The following is a 20,824-nucleotide window of genomic DNA, read 5'->3' on the forward strand; positions in this document are numbered from 1 at the left end:
ATTAAAATTTATAGACCGTCGTTGGCCTATATCTGTTAATTTTTGGATTATGTCATACATGTTTACTGTATTTTTTAACCTGAAGTAACAAAGAAATAGAAAAATATAATTATATTTTTATAATTTTATTCAAGTAATAATAATTAAAATATTTCAGGACTATTCACAAAGCGCCATCTAGTCCCATGCTAAACATACCATTAAATTATATAACTAATTAGTATTTACAATATATGTATTTTCATTTCCATACAATTCTTACAGTCTATTTTTATATTTCGCCATTTACCTATCTATTGTGTGAGTGGCACCAACCACTGGTTAAATCGTTGTCTTCAAAGTTTGTTATATTTGGCATAATTTTTTTCAGTTAATACATTTTCGCATTGTCAGTATGGTACACAAGTAATAGCTTCCTATATGTTATTTATTTTTAACGCTGTATGATAGTGACTGTAAAATAAAGATGCTTGCAGTAATGCATTTTACATTTTGAAGGATCATTAAATCGCGCATTACACGGCCCGTCCCGTCGAGAGGCAATTAAAAAAGAACTGTTAAGACGCTCGTAAAAATGAAGTCGTGTTCTCAACTGATTAAAAAAGTCTGCTCTAATTTTAAGCAAGGTCTGTGTGCTCGTATTTCTTACTAAAAAATAAAAAAGTGATTAGCGACACCTGTGATAAACTATGTTAAAATTTTTTGATCAACCTATTCAATTCATCTTTTTTTTATTGTTTTCTAATAGCAACTTACTTACTACTATTTGAGGAATAAAAAATTAAGAACTAAATATTCAGAAAACTTAACAACTGGTTTGACTGGTCACACATTTGGTATCGGTTAACGCAGTCGCTAAGACAGGACAACGTATGTTGGGTCAGCTAAGAAGTAACAAAAACGATTTTAATTATATTTTAATAATAGAAATGCTACTTTATTATTATTTTGTTTTTTAATTTTTATTGGATTTCCTCGTTAACGCACTGTTTTATTGCAATCTATATGATATATAATTAATGTACTGCTGTGGGCATCGTCATTGTTGTGTTGTGATGTGTAATGCATAAACTTACTTAAGCACATGTTGTTTTAAACGAATTTAAAAACACCACTGTGACCTTCCTTCTTATCTTTGACCCAGAAATTATTTGTTTGCAAAATGTGTATATTCATTGTTTAACATAACGTTTCATAGTATAGTAGTGACGTTGTTTTCTGAGATAATACTGGGTCGGTGCCGCTGTCAAGATCTATCAATTAACACACAAACTCCATCGGCTTTCAGGTGAATGTCAATTAATGTCAAACTGAGGTAAGTCGCCCGTAGAGAACACATCTTGATTGCCAGCAGGTATTCCAGTTGATTTTGTGGGGATACGATATCTTTCTGTCTTGTCCATTTTGTAGATTCGGGAATTTTTGTGTAATTTATTGGAAAAACCATTATTAATATGGATATATCTTAACTCTACAGTATCATTAAAAATAGAATAAACCACGGGCTAAGCAATATATTTTATTGTAGCATAGGACCATATATTTATAAGGAATAGTAACCTAAACCAAAATTGATGATGACTATGAACTATACTAAAAAAATCAAAACAAACTCTGAATAAGTCTGATTTTATAGGACCTACATGAATAATGGAAAGAACACAGAACATTTTTGCATTGTTTTAGTTGACCAATCGTCTCTATACTACCAGTATACTTATATTCTTGATTAGTATACACACTCTTGATTTTTCTTTATGCCTTGTAAATGCAGAGATCAGTTATCTAGTGCTCGGTAAGTTTATAAAATACATATAATGTAAACGAGAAAGAGATTATTTTCTAAGCGATCGCTGTATTGCATAATACACTCTCAGTTTTTTTTAATTTGTCTGAAATTCCAAATATAAATTTTATTAAATGTATAAATTTGCGTTAAATATAGTTAAAATTTAAAGAGAAAAATATAAAAGATTCCCAGTATACTAAGTTCTCTAGCTTAGAGGATGCAGATAATATTGGAGTTTGACACTTTGACACAATGGTGTCACAGATTGTGAGATCAGAGAGGCATTACATGTAGGCGACGTGCTTTACAGACCAGTTGATATGTTGCGAAATATCGTCTGCGGTTACAATAATACCGCCTTTATACATATTTAGAAACCTGTACAGGTCGACGTCGAGTTATTCAATCCACGACCTATTTGCGGCCAATTGCTCCTCGTGACTGTTACTTACATACATCTCATGCAATTCATATCTACTGTCTACCACCTGCTGTCTATCTACACCTATTTATGATATGAAGTTTATATGTTTCTTATGCATGCTCAGTTAATTAAGAATTGTAATTAGCGATAATTAATCGCTTCTCGCGTTACGCTTGCTGCTTTAATTTGTGCACAGTTTCGACATAGTAACACATTCGCTAATATTATATTATTATGACCACTATATTCAATTATTTTTATCAATTTAACCTACCGAGGACATTGACAACTAAAATATATGTTAGATACATAGAATTGGGGGTCTATTGTCTGAATGTAATAGTATAATCCTAGTATAGTGGTAATAGTAGAATATGGTAATTACTATCTACTGGAAACTGCATTAAAAAAAAAAACATTAAAACACTGAATTTTCTAGCATTTCCGTCTAACGAGCACGCGTGCCATGAGCCTAATAAGTGGGTCAAGTAACCCTTTAGTGTAGAGGAGTGAGCAATCATACGCGCCGCTCGCCTAATTGAAGTCCAATGTCGCACAACCCGCCCACGGTGATTGATACCGCACGCCCCAGACCCGACTTCTAATTCGAATGTGATATTGTTTGGACGCCCACCGACATCACTCCCATGGGTAGATTCGCGACGCAAATAGATGATGTCATCCCGAGACACTGGTCTGCGGATTCCCTTAAAATGCTTCAGAGATATACATCCACTAATATAAATTATGTGATCATCCGTGTACGGTTATCTTCTACATTATCTTCTCCCGTAACGGGAACACTCGACCAGGAGTAACGAAAAGGTTGTAGGTAGACATATTCGCCGTAGTCATCAATATCCGTTACAATGGCGCATCACGCTTGGTGCGAGGTGTCTTTGGAGCTGAACACATACCGTACTGTTTGTCTGACGTAATAATAGAGGATAATTTGCGATATAATAGTTGATTTTTTCTACCTGTCACGACATTGTCCTGTTTGATTTATTATTTGCTAATGAAGAAGTATGCATTATACAAAGTTGGTGTAGGTACCTCTATGTCGCGAATTTCTGCCGCATTGCCATTGTAAAATGATTTCTGGTGGAAGGCTGACATAAGGCAGTGAAATGACACTTAATTCTCCGGAATGGCAACGCATGGTGGCATGGTGTCCGTGATGCCGTTCATTTATGTATATAGGGGATGGTAATCGCTTGCCATCAATAGAGTCATCAACTTATCTGCCCCCTTCCAATTACATAAAGAAGCAATACCATATACTACTAAATTGTTTTACATCAGCAAAAAAATATCAAGTAAATAATCCAATTCAGATGTAACGCAATAACTGTTTTATAATATTTAATTTTCCAACAAAAAAAACTTTAATTTGAGACTAAACTGTAATAATTTCATACATTATTCAACCATACTCGTGCACAATAATAATACAAAGGGTAGCCAGCAGGTTTTATTAAAATACCAAATTATTCGAACGTGCATCGTGCCCACGGGGTGATCCGCTTTAATTTGAAACTTCTTCACCTCGGCTCGCCGGTGCGACGTTCCTAGTAAAGGGTTACCCTCTGTCCTAATCTTTGAACTATGACTTGACCGTTAGAACGCATTTATAATTTGCTCTTCGATTATTTAGTATGTCGGAATGGTGCGGCCTGATACGAATAAATTAGTTTCGTGTTTGGGAACAAAGCGGCTTCAAACTTTTGAGTAACGGTCACAAACTTTTTGTAATAGCGGAGATCAATTGATTCTAGTATCTGCCATAACGCCAGTCTCTAGTTGTAATTTTAATATAATTATTAGTAACAATTTAAATTTCCTACTACCCTTTTAGTATTTTGGCATTTCATTCATTTCCACTATTTGTTTTATTTTAACTCGTACACAAAATTGTAACTTAGTTTCATTTCCGCATTAAATATTATTTTGCTAGATAACAGATTTAAATATTTTGCAAGAATTGTGTTATAATAAAATACAATAATCCAAAATATCGTTTTGACTACACGTTGCATTAAAAACTTATATATTTATCCCAGAATATATTATCCACGTTTCATTGGCAGTCGGATGAAAATATTCGTCTTTACTGACCTGCAGGTGCAAATTCGCCCTTAAATCGGAGCTTCCACACCTCATTTACATACCCTAGGTGTCTTATGCACTCTGAATGCACTCACTTCTCACTTTATAATTCAAATGATCTGTACGAACGTCGGATGAATTTAAGGAAATGTGAGAAATTGTAACAGATTTGTAATGTACGTATCAAAATATAACGGTATTTTTTAAACTTTATTAACGGTAACAGTCTTGTATGTGGTACTAATAGCGAATATAATTATTATATGTAATGTTCAAAATGCCTTCAATTCATGAACATATTAATCTATAAATATAAAAAATAGACAAGTTTTAATTGTATTGGTATGTTAGTGAGTATTGAAATCTTTCTTTTTTGTAATGCGTGCGTTGCGTTTTGGGTTTGTCTTCACGCCAAATATCTAGAAGAATACACTCAACTGAACAGTGAGCTTCATTCGATGTAACACCACGTTGTGCTAACTACATTGGCCTTGCTTCGGTGTAATCAAATTAGATGCCTAACGTCACTGATTCCAACACTACGATAATTATATATAGGGAAGAACAAGTTCAATACATTCTGACCATTTCCAAACAGTGCATAAAAATATTATCAGTAATAAATTTGTAAGTATCGCTTGTGTTATCAACGAGTCGTTATTTGCTAAAGGTATATGTCAGAAGTCAGTATATTACGTAATACCTATTCAGTTTTGTAGATTAACAGAATCTTAATGGCCGTATACAATTAAAATAAATAATTTATCATTATTCAATGTACAAATTAATAACTTATTTAAATGTAAACAATCTCTATAACCACTCTAAGTTTGAATAACTCATGACGTAATTTTATGGTTTATTTCTACCAGGTATATATAAAAATGACGTCATGTCCGGTATTATGTATAACTATTTATACTCAACATTGAATATTTGATGCAAGAGTTTATGCCACATCTGACCTTATTACATTATTACGTGCCATATAGAGAATTAGCCAGTTTAATAATAACAACGAATCAGAAGAGTATTTTTACCATATTATGCGAGAGACGTCCTCCTGACGGAGTGCGTAGGTGGATTCCTGACAAGTAGCGACTTCCTTCATTGCGTCACTTTACCCGTGATTCACTCGTTCATCTTTTAAGATATTCAACTGTGACCTCGAAACAGCCTATAATTATATAGCGTTTCGTCCTGGTCCGTCTAAATCGATGGATATGCTTATTATTCTATGAAAGATAAATTGACTACATGCAATACTAGAAACGAAATTTCAAGACCTCCTGTATTTTCAAAATACTTTCAAGGTGGTGTCTATGATTATTTGTGAACATAGATTGCAAACTTATTATATAATAAATTCAGTGGGTTAAAACATTTATTAGAATATATATCCTTTATATTGTAGGTGTATGATTTGAAGTTAGTATTTTATTTTAACTGCAGCCAATGTCTTTTAAACAACTTAATTACCCTGTTATAACATTTAATAGATTATTGAAGGTAGAAGTCGTTCTACTATATTATGTATAGTTATTATAACATGCTCATTGCAGCAGAGCGTAAACAAAAACAGAACTTTCCAACAATATTACTTACGTCATTCATAAAACAAATGCATTTATGTAGCAGGGGAGGATCTTTGTGCGACTCCGCTGTGCGGCCCGCTGCTCCTGATATGAAAAGCAGTTTCCTGAGGAGTAAATAATAGAGAGGTAGTCAGTTGCCCCGTGCCACTAGACAACTAATGTGTCCCTCTATGACGATACATTATGAATAAACATTTTGAGTAATAGCTGCACCTGTTAGATACACGATTTACGCTATAATTCAGTGAACTGAAGTGTTATCTCTCTAGTATTGGTTATTGTATTAACTAAATGTCGTTCTTCAGATCAAATCCATTACAGTACATAAACGTCCGTTTTACCTGCATGGGTCAAAAACTTTGGTGGTAACTTTATCGTCCTCACGCGAATCCTTTATGTAGTAATTTATTTTATATAGGTACTCTATGTTTCATAAGCTAAATTTAAAAGTTAAAATAACACAGCGCCAAATAATCTTGGGATTAAGCAGGGGTTCTAGACAATTTCAGACATACTTAAATAAATTATAAATCAACGGGTTGCTTAAGAAACGAACAAGATCTTCTAAAAATACTCAGGAGCTTCAAACTTTCAATCTCAAACGTTTGCTAATTTGTTCTTTACTTTATTCATCCTATCCTCTTTGTCGGGTTTGTTATACCGAACTCCTTCCGCAGAAGGTGGGGATTCCGCACACAATTCAAGCAACATGATACCCTAAGTAAGTGTTCCCAGACGACTAATGAAACTTCGTAAAGCCAACACGAGACCGCGCTTATTTACAGACGGCGATGTCGAGCAGATGACGCCCAAACAAATCTCAATATCTGGCATATGGTATGAATATTTAGAGCGGGAGAACGCATCGAACGTTTCTCTGCACGGTTATAAGACATCGAAAATAGATTGTGCGAACGGGGTTAGACGCACCTGTTATTTGGCTTACGGGTGCGTGTGGACCGGGGGTGGGGGCCGGGGGATGGCAGATTCATTAATAATGGTTCGCAATGAGACGCCCTTATTTACGAGCTGCGGCAACCGAGTCAAACCGCATCGCACATAATGCGCGATGCTGCTCGTTCCGCGCTAGCTACATCACGGCCATCAATTGTTATAGCTGTCATTTTGACAGTAGGTAATATAATAAACACCCCAACAATTGAAATGATTACTAACTTATGTCCAAAATAGCATACTTCGTTAGATAAATTTAATGCCAATTATCTTAATTCACTTCACTTGGTCATGTAGTACATTGACACGCCTGGCTTCCATTTGGATCTTGAGACGATACAAATAAGGCGAGTTGACTGGATTTTCGACTGTGAACAAGTTCAACATACTCTATTAGTAAATCGGGCTATTGTCACTTCGTGTCGTCGTCGAGCTGCTCTGACAAATACGAGAACAAAAAATCTTCCTCTTTATTAGAAGAAACCAAACTAGTGACACGAATAGTCACGCTTTGAGTATTTCCTAAAATGTAGACACTTTATTTAAAAACACATTGTTGCAGTAACCATATTTCTCATGACATGACTGATCTAAATTTCCTTGTCGTTTTTATCTAGTCTAACTGGAATTGTAATATATAACTTAGTAACAATAGTATTGTTTATTAAGACTATATAGTCTTGTGTGAAGATATACATTACATACGTACAAGCCACCATGTAGCTATATTATCAATAACAAACATTAAATAAAATAGGTCCTTGAATTCAATTTCTTTTCTTTTTTGTAAATTTATTTACTTAGAAAGTACCAGAACAATATTACTGACAACTATATTAAAATCCGTTGCGTAATTTAGAATATCTAAACACACAGACAGCAGCTACAACTTTGTATTATACTATGTAAAGATATAAATATACATGTGAATCCTTACAGTAGGTAGTTCATTACAGCGAGAGCAATGAAGCGTGCGTGACTTCATTTTTGATTTCTCGTCGTCTTATTATGATTCTCTAAGTATACTTTTCTACTTATGGATACCGAGATGCAGTGATTGGCGTTTTATTTGCCGCAGCACAAAGAATCTTTTGTGTCTGTTGAACGCCATGACTCACTATCTCCACCGAACATCACAATTTAAGTGCGAAATATTTTAATGTTTCGACTTTGGCTAGGTTCCGTAGTCAAATAGCAGATATAATTTCGTCATATATTTTAAATTTATTTTGTCATTTAAGAAATAGACGTAAGTACCTCACAAATATTGTATATAGTCAAGGGATGTGCGATGCTCGGAATGAACTTTACGGGGGACACCAATGTCAAGACACCATCCATTCATGAAAGGATAGACAGATTAAAGGTTTCTGTAGATTTTGCAAGTATACTCCTGTCACGACTTATATTTAGCACATTAGCCGCTATCTACCAGCTAGATTTAAATTTTAAAGTTCCAAAGTTTTACTGCGTTCTCTTGCGATAAGACAAACTTATAAACTTACATATTGTTATGGAATAGTAGCTGTTTAGGCTAGCTAGCAGGGGCGACATGTTTGAGCAGGATACATTTATTTATTTATAAAATTTACTTGCAGGTATCTATGAAATACAAAATGTTTTTCTTTAAACTAACCAATATTCGCGCTAAATCAGCCATCGAAACACTCAAAATATAACTTATCTCCAAATATTTAGATTTTGATTATTTTATCTGCGATCTAATTTCTATTAAACGTTTCTCATAAAAACTTATAATAAAATAGAAACTTTTGTGTTGTTGGCGTTATTTCATGGTAATAAACAATTTCAAAGTAAATACTTCACTATTGTTGTTTCATAAACCTCTGTTATAAATGGATTAAATAAACAAAAGAGCGATTGGACGAAACTCGTGTATAAGTAGCCGGATACAGCAAATAGAAGCAGCGGGGTGAGGTAAGCGACCTTAGAAGTCACTTAACAGCACATTGCGCGAGGTATAATGCGTTCTCGCTGCGTTTCTCATTACATCAGCACTGTAATGTCCGAACTAGGAAGAAAAATATTAGTCATTGCTACACTTTAGATTAGATAACGATGTTAAATCTTGGCTAGATCTCTTATAAGTCTAATATTTTTCAACTTTTAGATTATAGAGAAGAAATCATGATTTTGTTGGTTTCTGAAAAAAGTATTTAACAATATTTTATTGAATGAAGTATACAATTTTTTACAAATGAAACTACCAGTCTTATTTAAGTTTAAAATTACAATTAATTGTTTTTGGTATATTTGTAATGACAAATAAGCTGAAGGCCCATATAATGGTAATTGGTAAACATTAACATCACTACGGAAATCAGCTTAGTATATGACATCATCGATATCACTAATGCTTTACCATTCCAGAGGACTTTTTCAACAAAGACAAACTATTGTCTTTTTTTACGTAAGTAGATAATGATTTCTGTAAGGACTAATGTATATTGATTACTATTTGATATGACAGTATCCATTTATATAAGTGCTTAAAATCTTTAACAATGAGTTATTGATGTAGTTCTATTTTATTTGTGTATAGGTAAAATGTAAAAGACTTGGGTATACAGAGATATATATTCGGAAAGCTACTGATATCACAAAATTTTTAAATATAAAAAGATTATACGATAAAAGTATAAATTTAAATACAAATTTAGAATATAACATACATTTCTGATTAGCCAGACACAACAGTTATAGTTTCAGTTTACTATTAATACGTGTAATTCTAACAGCGCCTACATTATTTACTGACTGTCGTATATGGCTAAACTAAAATGGATAATTAATATAGTCTACCTTCAATAAATGTCAAAACGGAACTCTACATACTATTATATAAAAGTAAAGGATCAGTATACATAAAATTTATTAGTTTGCAACTGAGAAAATTATCAAAAATCTAATATCAATAAAAAAAAATTTACCATTTTGCGGCCAAAACAGTTTATTAATTAAATTAATTAAGAAGACATGTTTTGGAATAGTTCGTATACCAATTCTTTCTTTTGCTTATATGTTCTTATGATTACATTTCTACATACTTCACACAATAGGCTCTTATTAACTTTTTCTGTTTAAAATTATTGTAAGTTAGCCTAATCTACGAGTTCCTCAGAATTTTAATAACTTAATAGACTTTTATCATAAATTCATCAGTATAGTGCAAAAATAAGTCTCACCCACAAATATCCTAGACCAGGGACATTGCGCTGTCATAGTATTTAGATTTTTGAATTTATTGTAATAGTTTGTCTATTACAATAAATTCAAAAATCATTTGAGTTATAATTTGATATTGAAGGTAGGATTACTAAATGCTCTCTCATCTGTAATTTTACGTTTTTTATTCCCTTTTTTTCTCAATAAATACGCCCATGCCCATTATTTGACATTTAATACTGTGAATCACAATTGTCATGACATTCCTCAAAAAATGCATTGTTCAGCCCTGTTCAGCTTGGTCGACATGATTAGACCGATGCTGTGTTCTTAGCTCTTATCTTCCATTTGTTCCATCCAATCCAAAAATATAAGTAGGTACTATCAACTTATTTCATATTTAAATACCAATATAATATAATATTTTACTCTCGACGTCTATGTGCTCTAAACACAGGTGGGCCAATTACAACGTTGCGCTTCAAGGAAGCTAACCAGTTTCTAAATTCTTCGTGTATTTAATTTAGCTTAATTGGTGTGTAGACAAGGCGGTAGGCAGTCGACCGAGAATCTAAGCCTCTTTGTTGGCGAAATCGCTCTTGAAACGGTACCCCCGCGAATTAAACAAGATGCAATCGTGTTTCTTGACAGTCACATAGCGACCCTCCTACACCTAGCCTGTTAATTTCAAAATACGTACATATATATAAATTAAAATAACACACAAAAATAAATTTTTTGTTCTATTTTTAATTACGATTGCAAAAAATCTGTATCTAAAATCGACAACTCTTATAAATAATACATATTTTTTTTATGTTACTGGAATAGCAAACAAGCGGACGGACCGTTACAAGGGAAGTGGTTTCCGTTGCCATCATATACTTGAACAGCAGTATTCGCACATCACGTTATCATGCGACACCCGAGATACCATTGCCATTACAGAAGACTAAGATGTCAGGCCTCGTTATCATGTAATCCACCTATAATATATTAAGATGGTAGACAGTATAATAGCTATGGACTCTTACGCGGAAATCCTCTTATGTATTATTAATAATTATATTATTAACATTTTTATGTACTAATCAGTTTTCGAATACTCGCAAAGTTTGCCTTGTATAGCATTAACACAGATTAAGTAAATAAATACAAAACATAAATTTAATCAACTTCCTATACTTGTTTTCGAATTTTCGCAAAGCAAAATTGTGTGTATAAAAAATTGTCAAGAGTTTTCCCTAATGGGAATATGTAGATACGAAACATCCAGGTTTAAGTCATCTTTTAGAATATCTCATAAGAGTTGCGATGATGTCAGATTAACTTCATCTTTTTATACATTGTACTGCTAAGTGTTCACAAAAGGAAAAGCTAAAATATTCGTGGGTGCTCAAATGGTGATGATGTGAATGGTACAGGAAATACGACGCGTGCGCAGTAAACTGATGTGGAGATGAGCGGCGTGGGCGCACCCCCGCTGCTTTATTTATTTGACAATTCACTACTTACCCGTTTAGCAATAAATGAATACTTTAAGTTGCTGTCTTTTCTAAATAGCTAGCAGCTTTTTTTCAAATGCCAAAGTGCGGTAAAACTTAGTTGAATTCTAAATAGAAAAGTAATATTTCACGTTATTGCTACTGTTCACAAATTATTTGAATCTTTAATTCATCGTATACACAAAATAAGTGTGTCACCATTTGGTCTCTTATCTCCATAAGCTTTTAGGTTTGTGACACCAAATGTAGAACAACAATAAATGCTGCCCCACTAAGACCATTCGAGCAATAAACATTATTCTGGAATTGTTCTTGGGTATCCGAACAAGGAGAGGTGCAGTGTACGATTACACGTGCGGCGATTGGTAACAGTTATCTCGGTATGTATTGTATAGGTATACAGTAATTGTACATATGTGTGAGTACTGCGTTCGGCGTGGGACGGGGCAGTGCATTTTTTGCGGGCCCGAGATGAACGGCAGGTCGATGAACCCCATTGGCTGTCTCGGCACCGAATTTCGCCAACGGAGCGCATCTTCCAGCACTTTTATACGGAGATGCATTTAAGTGAAGTTAACGTTCTTTACATTAATATATTTTTTTAATACACATTTAATAATTCTATTTATACTATTATTCATCGTGCCTAAGCACACATATGCCTCTTTTATGATCTGCATAAGGAGTCCCAAGTAACAGGTATTCTCTATAAATATATTTGAGATCATTATGTCAACTAGTATGGATTATCCTATATTACATGTCATTCAAGTCTCCACTTATCAATTGTCAGTTAATCAAACTATGTGACCTGCCTATTGGCACTTTTGTCTATAATTTGTACTATATCGTTGACTTAAGTTTTTTTCTGCAAAGATCTTCTTTTCAGAAGCATATCTCTATTGGCAGCATCTTAATAAAGCGATATGTGGCATTAGCTGCGACCACGCGGGCACGCTTTGTGAGCAACCCGGGCGGGCGGCACGGCCAGCCGTCAGTACTGCTGGTTATTCATTACCTAGCAACAAATACTCCAAAGTCAATTAATTAGCGGTTGTGCTCATTTTAAATTTCACAAGGTGAAAATTTTTACGCTTCTCAATATTGCCAGACGTGATAATTCCGGTGAACAAGCGTACCAACCACCAGATAAAGATAATGTGTAATATAAATTCAAAACGGTGCTTTCCCACAAATGTGATATAGGCTAGTCGAATAACGGTAAAATTATTGCTTGGTGGTAATTACTCGTTGAAAAAAAAATATATATAATAAAATAATTGAGCATTTGTTACTCTAAATTAAATAATAATGTCATTTATTCTTTTCATTTCTATGATACGGTTTATTTGAGCTCATATCTAAACTACTTATTTAATAACTTTCTTTTCGCACAAAGACATTGTGCTCTGTATTAGAAATCTTGTTTTAACATGTTTATAAAAACCTCTGAACTTTTTTGTCTTGATCAAGATCTGCAGTAGTTTTTGAGTCATCTTTAATAATACGGTTGAGTTTTCGTTGTCTTGCTAATAATGTAGTAAGACGACGAAAACTCAACCGTATATATGTTGAAATTTAGGTACCTAGTGGATTTTCTCCAAAAGTTTTAGAATACCTTTAATTTGTCGAACAAAACTGCATGTAATCCTCTTTTAAGTCGCTACTAGAAATGTGATGTTAACCGTTACTATTATTATAAGGCAATTGAAATTGTATCAAGTTGCTTAATTATTAATGGACTTTTGAAGGTCTTCAATATTGACCTTGTTTTAGCCGTTGGCACGAGGAATGGTATAGAGCTCGCATTATTAGGATGATAGCTAGGAGACGTGTAAAAAACTATTGGGTATTTCAGTAAAACGAGTATAAGAAGCGTATAAACGAGCTTTTAGAAGTCACGCTTCGTGCGCCGCAAAAAGTGGCACACGTGATCAATGCTAATATGCTGCCTATTCTGCGACGTGCAGTCTAATTTTTCTTGTTTTGCTCAACTGCTGTTGGAGTTATATTGATAGTTGAGACTAATTTTATTATTTGACAAATGTTTTCATTCGATCTTTCATTTTACATTCTTTTGTTGCTACATTAATTGCCACCAAATTATCGTTAAGTTAAATAAAGTATTGATTATTCACTAGAGTGTGCATGGTGCAGAATGGTTCGTAGCGTGTCCTCGGGCAGGTCACGCGCCGCACACAAACTCGTTTTACAGCGCACTTTCGCCGCTCTTCGTCTGCGCCCGCGTTATGTTGCTTGCTCACTTCCACAGCCCTTCCCCTGCTTCGACCTATAAACAGGTTATATCGATGCGTTGCAAATTTGTTACATATAAATCTAAAAAATCTAAAGTTTGCTTTGTTCTCTTCATGGGTTGATATATCCACAAAATTGTTCTTCTTTTTGCGCAAAACAATGTTAAGATATTATTTTGGCTCTTAGGTGCCAAAAAGTTTAATTTTAAAAATACTAAATTTTTTAGTCCATAAATGATTACCTACACTTTGTGCTTTTTTGGCATGCAGAGACTTCTCCTTGATAAAATTTGTAATACTTGCGTGCGCAATTGAGGATTGTCGACTGTTTTAAACAAAGTCCATGCATGATAAAGTACAAAAGAAACTACTTCTGCTCAAGGAGTGGAAATAATCGGTGCAACACATTGACCGGCTAAAACTCTACACAATCGACGAGGCGGACGGAAGTATGGCAGTGGCGAAAAGCTCGCAACTGCATGAAGAGAAAGGAAGCAACGCGCCGCGCGCTGTGATAAGGCAGCCGGCTGGCGTCAGACGCGGGGTGCGCGCCGTGCGCGGGGTACGCGGCGCGGGGCGAGGGGTGCGCGCGCAGCGGCAGCCCCCGCGTCGCACCACTCGCCTCCCGTCAGTCGCCCGCCGACTCCGCTTGTGCTTGTGTGATTCGCGCTGCTCCGTGCACCGCACTCGTGCTCCGATCACGACGCGTGCCGCCAAGCTGTGGCCGCGAACGCGACCTCTACGCAACCGGCGAAACATTTCTCCTAACTTACGTGCAACTTGTTATGTTATAACTTACGGACATTTACATCCCTTACCCGGCTTGTTTACCTCTCATCATGTAAGTGTTATGTTCTTTCTATTAAATGCGACATAGTCTCGTCGAATTCGGAACTCGCGTCGAAGTGTGTGTCAAAGTTAGTGATCAAAAAAGCTGGTGAATTCTTAGCGATCGTGCGGCGTTTTTACTAGTGTTCATTGTTTGTGGACGGAGTTGAATCACAGGCGATTTCCGAAATTCGACGGTAAAAGTTCTCAACAATGTGAGCGAGCGGTTTGTTTAAACAGCCCGGTGGTTGGTTCCGCTCGTTCCAGCGTGCCCATCCGTCTCCGCATGAGAGCTTTTGCTTGGTACCGCTCATGTTCGATGACTCTGTGCAAGCAGTGGCTCATATGCTGCACGCCGCCGGTTCCAATGTTAAAGCTTTCATCGATACTGCCTATAATGAAAAAGTTACCCTAAGCAGAACTCTTCCCTAATCCCCTGTGAAACTTTCTTTCCGCATTACTCGCCTCCTTCTAATATAGCGTTAGAAGTTCGTTGTGCCGTAATATTATTTCCTTCCCCACTCTTATAATAAATCTGTGTAAGGCTATCATCAGAAACTTAGTTTCTTCTCTTATTCTCTCAAAGTTAAAATCAAATTTCATATTTCTAAGTATAATATATAAATGTCTCGTAACTTTTTAGTAAAGGATCTCTAAAGATTTTGTCTGATAAATTTTATAACTTGTGCTCGAAAATCCAATTTGATGTTGTTAGCAAAACGTTCCACTCATATCTCAATACTAATCCATCATCACTCTTATGTCTATCTTGGTCATGTTTGCATTACTACAAATAGTTGCGTAACCGTCTAATCTTATCATCTATAAAAAGTATGACATCATCAACATTGGTTTTACACCAAATGTTATGATCATAACATTCAACTTCTTAAAACAATGATAAATTCAATGTTTGCATCTTAAAATTCCTCAAACAAGTGAATCATTGAATTTCCAATTTTATAAAAATCCCTGAGTAATGTCTGCATCTCATTCATACAATCAAAATAAATTGTCAGCGCATGAATTCTAAGAGTCTAAACACAATATATTATTACAATGAGATTATTTAAATTCTGTTAAATATTATACAAAATTGGAAACTACTTAAAAAGTTTATATTCACACTTCTATATTTTTACGTAAGTACAATATTTTCTAATGACAGGACGTGTTTGGTCACGTTATTTTAAATTACACCTTTTTATTGGCTTTATTAAAGTTCATTATAGTTTGCATGCTTCGTCCAAATGTAACAGCTGCCCAGAGCTACCTGCTCCCCAACAATAAAACGGTGCCTACACAATTGAGAGGCCGGTCTATATTATTATTATTATTGTTTCACTATACACGAATTACTCTAAAATGTGTTTGTAGCACACTTGTTGTGTACTTCTATTTTGTTTATAGTAATTTACGTGTTACTAATAGAAATGATTAATAAAAGTTATTTCTGTTTTCCAAAAATATCCGAAGCATTCGATTTTACATAAATGTATGACAATTTTTTTTTTTTATGTTTACAAAATAACATACATATTTGTAAAATTTACAAGAACTACAAAATTCAAAATTAGTTTAGTGAAATAACAATAGAGTTAAAAACAGAAAACCAAAATGTTAAGGGCACACGATAAAATATTATTTTTATGCTGCAGTTACTGAAGAATATCATAGCAAGACCGAAATGGCCGTTGATAACTACTTATCGGAATTAATTATCTTATCTCTGTGAAAATTAAACGGATGTGACACAGCTAAAGTTCCAGATTACGCAGCCAAATTAATCATTGATAAGACGCTGCAAACGGCTTTTGCTGCGCTAAATGTTTCGTGCTGAAATTTAACTAATCTTGAACAATTACACATTTGTGATAAATTATTACCGACTAAAATCTAGTAGCATCGTCATCATATTGAACATTTATTCTAGGTCTTGCTATCTCCCATTTCGCTTCTCAAGATACGGGAACAAATCACTAAAATTTAAAGCACCACCAACATGGATCTCTGCAAAATTTTTGTCATCTCCAATGTTCTGTATACGAGTGTATGAGTCGCATATAGACAAAAAGTTTGATATTGTGAGAAGTTAACGTAACTCATTGCCACTTCAGCTTCACATTGATACATTACGAACTAAATATATATACTGTATGTATGCTATTTTAAAATGCTGGTTGAAAACAAGATTTAATAAGGAATACTTTGATTCATTAACAAAATAGGTACTAAAAGGGGATTCATATATATTTCGTTTGATATTTTTTTAACATAAGCAATACAATTACATAGTGCAATAATAACTGAAATTTAATAAATTATATTTACTTTCTCAGTATTTATGAAGAAAACACAACGTCCAAAAAAAAAATGCACATAAACGCTATTTATATTAATATAATTTATTTTCACGATATTAATCCAAATCTGTTTTTGATGTAAATATTGACTTAATCACACTCCACCAATCAAATAAAATTAACAAAGTTTTAACAACATAGAAGAGATGAACATTGTAACAATGTTTCTGTTTAAAAAATTAACATTCGGTTTAAATTGAGAATAAAGAAAGCGTAAATAATTTCATTATGGCATTTTTCCACATATTGCTAAATTATATATGAAACTCGGCGAAATGCCTAAAACTTAGAAAGTAAAATACACCTGCTTTGTTTCTTTTAAAAACATTATTACGAATAAATTACGTACAATTAATGTGCAGTGCAATTTCTTTTTCGTTGTTTCTGTAACATAGGCACTGGGATTCAGCCTGAGTGCAAGTTCGATAAGGCGTGCACATTAACGAGCGCGCTGTGGCGATAGCGTCCGAATCGTGTAATTTGCGCCTCGTAAATTTAAGTAGTCGCAAATTTTTCCCTCTCTTGCTAATTACCAATCCTCTGACGTCCTCTGAGACTGCTAAATGTGCTTCGCGCACGTCCAGAATACAAATTGGTAGTCGGGTTCTGCTTGCTTTGCCCCGCATATGTTAAACAATAGCCTTTGTTTTAGCTTCAAGTCTGACCTACGTACCAACTAATAATCAGTTGCGTATAACGTATTGGATATTGTATTGGAGATATCAAGTCCATTTTCAACTTCATTCTTTTGAATAATTTATAATAACAATTTGATTGTTTTTGGTCATTGAAACTGCATTGCATATCTGATTTTTGTATTACTGTATAGATATTGCAAAAAGATATCCTGAACCAAATAATGGCACAAAACTATGGTAATAACTAGCTCGGACAATATTTTTAATATTGTTTGGTTTTCATCGAGTTCTATCGTTTTAGGTACATCGAGGTGCTAGTAGTAGATTCTTCGTTATGTTTGTAATTTATATTAAAAATTTCATTATTATAATTTTGTGTTATTCATATTAACATAAAATCATTAATACTTAGTTTCATACTAAAAATAACAAATTATAATATACTAACTCACATCCTCATACAACACATTAACGCAAGTTTTTCCCTAACGCTGAGTCAACTATCGCTCACGGCCAACAAATGTGGCCCATACGCAGAATAACAAATGGTGACATCACTGAGAACTGCCTGCAAAATGCCGAATAAAGTTTCGATTTTGAACCATCACCCCTTGATTTATGACTCTAGTTGCTCTGCTCCCATGTTTGTATTCATGTACATTGTTTTTCAAATTACAAACATCATCAGAAATACAATGTGAAACTATATTATCACGTATTATTTAGGATCGGAAGTAGAATTATCAAAATTAAATACCCAATCATTCAGCTCTTGTGTATGTTTGTCTGACTATATCATTAATTAAGTCAAAGTATTATTACCGTATGCTAATGTTAAGACTATATCTATTATACAATGAGACATCATAATAATATCAATTATAATTATTTTTATTTGCCAGATTATAAAGATTCAGTAATGACAATCATTACCGATAAATAATATAATACTATAAATGTTAGTTGTAACAGATGTTCAGATATTTATTGCGAAAAAAAGTCTACGGAATGCATTTTAATAAAATTTGGTAAATTCCTAGATTAATATTTAGCATATTATTTTGTCCTGACTAATTCTTAAATAATGCTATGAAAAAATAAAATAAGAATTGGGTGTTTTGTAATGCTAGCTTTTTGAAATATACAATTACTGAGTTATCTAACAGGTATAGCTATTCTAAAAAATAAGGTATTATTTTTGGTCGTTTAAATTTATCTAACGTGTTTCGTGAAACGATTTCACTTTTGTTATTAATTATTATATTATATATATACCTATATAAATAAAACTGAACAAAATGTTAGATTTTTTAGCAACAGCAGTGTAATGTTCTCTCGTATCGATGAAGCGTGTCGAAGGTGAACTGCGGTGGTTTTTGCCCCAGCCACGTCTGCGGCGAAGCGCAATACCACATTCCAAGGTCGCTTAATGCTGAAGTCTGACTTGCTTTCCGCCAGTCTTTCTATTATAACATGACCTTGTCTGTTTTTATTATCTACCATTCCAATTCATTATTTTGGTCATGAGACTGATTACTAATTATCAGTGATAATAAAGGAGGCTGCTTCGGGTATTGCGTTTATAAACAACTGTTACTTAATATTATTTGATGTTATCCATATCTATAGTCGTTTATTTATGCTTTTTTTAGGTATATCTTAATCTAATTAAAAGACAAGGCACTTCACGAATCTTTATTTCATGTCAACAACAAACATTATAAATAAATCACACTATGCAGTTTGAAATAATATTTTCTACGACTATCTTTAAAAATAAAGACTAAAAATTATATACATGCATTAAGTAGCTTGCATAATAAAAACAAATGTAAAATTAAAGTGACAGGCAATTTTGATTTGAAGGTAACAACCAAACAGTGCAACAACAGCAACGGTTCCTTTCTAAAGGCACCACGTGTGCGACCTTACCTCGATTTCAGCCCGGTTTAATCAATCCAATATTACAACACGCTCATATTTACTGCAATCACTTACAATTCATAATATAAAAAAAATGGAGACCAATAATTATTAGCAGAAAAAATTACTTCATTAATTTAGTGCAAAGTATATATTTTTGTGAGCTCCTCTTTGTATCCTTGTTACCTCTACGGATGGATACTTTTAATCTGGCTGGCTTTCCGTATGCTCGTTGTTAATGTTGTATCTAAACGTAATATAACCAATTCTGTCTCGTTACAAGTCCTTGAGACAAATAGATATTACAAGTGTTCCGGTTTTCCAATTTTGGTACGAAACATTGATACATATACCTATGGCGTATATGTATTAATGTTTCGTACCAAAATTGCAATCCAATTGCAAATCTGCAAGTAACGCAAAGTGCAGGTATGAAATTGAGTACGGTTGTGTGGACACCATTTACAGAATTCTGGAAGTTTACATACTGTTATTTGAACTATTTCCTTCAATTTCTTGTATTTTTGACAATTGTGAAAATTCTAAAGTTGACTGATTTTTATAATTTTCCGATTTTATTAAACATAATTTCGGAAATAGTTTTCAAGTTTTTCAGGAAAGCTTAATGCATTCCGATTGTCTTGATAGCTTAGTGGTTAGAGCGCCCTCCAGTAATGGTGGGAGACCCAGGTTCGAGTCCCGGTCAAGACCGTGGATGCTGACTGCCTGAACAACTCGAGTTGTTTAATTATTATAAGTAAACTCAACCGCACTCAAGTATCTGCACAATCTACATAAAGTTCTTAGATGGTAACTTGATCGAATCGTCTATCTAACAAAAGGCCCCGCGATCAACTGTTTTTTCGCCCTCCCACCACCCCATCGCTCCCAACCGCTCTCACGAGATTCTTATTTAGATTCGCTTCCGTCTGATTGCTCTTGGTAATCTTTTCACTAGGTTATTGAATGTCTTCCCCGTGCGTGTCGGGCACTGAAGGCACCTCCAGGAATAAGACGCCGATATCCTTTGAAGCCACCATTTCTTGTTTAATGTTCAAAATGAAATGACGACGTTTGTTAGCTTTATACTATTTTATTTGTTCACAAATAATTGTGTTAATCTTAATGAAATAACAAGGTTTATGTTACAAACTTATACATAGAGATAACTTAATATACTAATTTAAGCTAAATTCGTTGATAATAATTTATGAATGCATAAAGGATTATCATCATGAAAATAAATGTGAGTTAG

The 20,824-nt window shown here is 34.0% G+C and overlaps 1 protein-coding gene across 11 annotated transcripts in view; it reads left to right on the forward strand.

The window, feature by feature from the left end:
- The window catches only part of LOC131852710 (protein muscleblind), a 175,216-nt gene that overhangs the window by 92,119 nt on the left and 62,273 nt on the right, over positions 1 to 20,824 (forward strand). For 8 of the 11 annotated variants that reach the window (XR_009357952.1, XR_009357953.1, XM_059203436.1 and 5 more), the window contains exon 1: positions 14,450 to 14,658. The exons of the other annotated variants lie outside the window; for them this stretch is intronic. The gene's annotated coding sequence lies outside the window, so the exon portion shown is untranslated. Of the gene's footprint in view, positions 1 to 14,449; positions 14,659 to 20,824 lie in introns of those variants that run through there. 11 annotated transcript variants of the gene reach the window in all.

The sequence above is a fragment of the Achroia grisella genome, unplaced genomic scaffold (genome assembly GCF_030625045.1).
Source record: "Achroia grisella isolate CSIRO2021 unplaced genomic scaffold, CSIRO_AGI_Agris_v1 utg856, whole genome shotgun sequence".
Taxonomy (NCBI): domain Eukaryota; kingdom Metazoa; phylum Arthropoda; class Insecta; order Lepidoptera; family Pyralidae; genus Achroia; species Achroia grisella.